Source organism: Camelina sativa, chromosome 10 (assembly GCF_000633955.1).
Source record: "Camelina sativa cultivar DH55 chromosome 10, Cs, whole genome shotgun sequence".
Classification (NCBI taxonomy): Eukaryota; Viridiplantae; Streptophyta; class Magnoliopsida; order Brassicales; family Brassicaceae; genus Camelina; species Camelina sativa.
The window spans coordinates 3,406,963-3,407,353 of record NC_025694.1 but is presented as its reverse complement, the minus strand read 5'-3'; the positions used below and the strand labels follow the sequence as shown (position 1 = coordinate 3,407,353).

The 391-nt window shown below is 37.1% G+C and overlaps 1 protein-coding gene across 1 annotated transcript in view; it reads right to left on the bottom strand.

The window, feature by feature from the left end:
• The window catches only part of LOC104716839 (myosin-15-like), a 14,942-nt gene that overhangs the window by 13,165 nt on the left and 1,386 nt on the right, over positions 1-391 (bottom strand). The window lies entirely within an intron of this gene.

The window sequence follows — 391 nt, the reverse complement described above, 5'->3', positions numbered from 1 at the left end:
GGGGGGGGGGGGGGGGGTCAGTTTACTGTTACATAAGAAATTCCATAGAGAAGATACTTAAATGCATACTTCACAGCTAAATCTTAAGTCTACAGGGCACTTGTCGAAAATGGAATATAGTAGCGGTTAGCACTTCATATGGAAAAAAAACGACTTACACCACAAATGTATACCCAAGAAACTCCAAAAGCAACCATAATTCTCGTTCTAGAGTACGATATTTTACCAGGAAGAAGAGTAAACAGTCCATATGGAATGAAATCCGACTCAATAAAGTAGAGCCCAGGAAGTATAAAATACTAAGATATAGTCACGAAGAAGACATCTTTCATAAACAATAGTGAAAAAGAACTCACATATATATCATTAAGAGCGTATCTCCTCTGTAGAT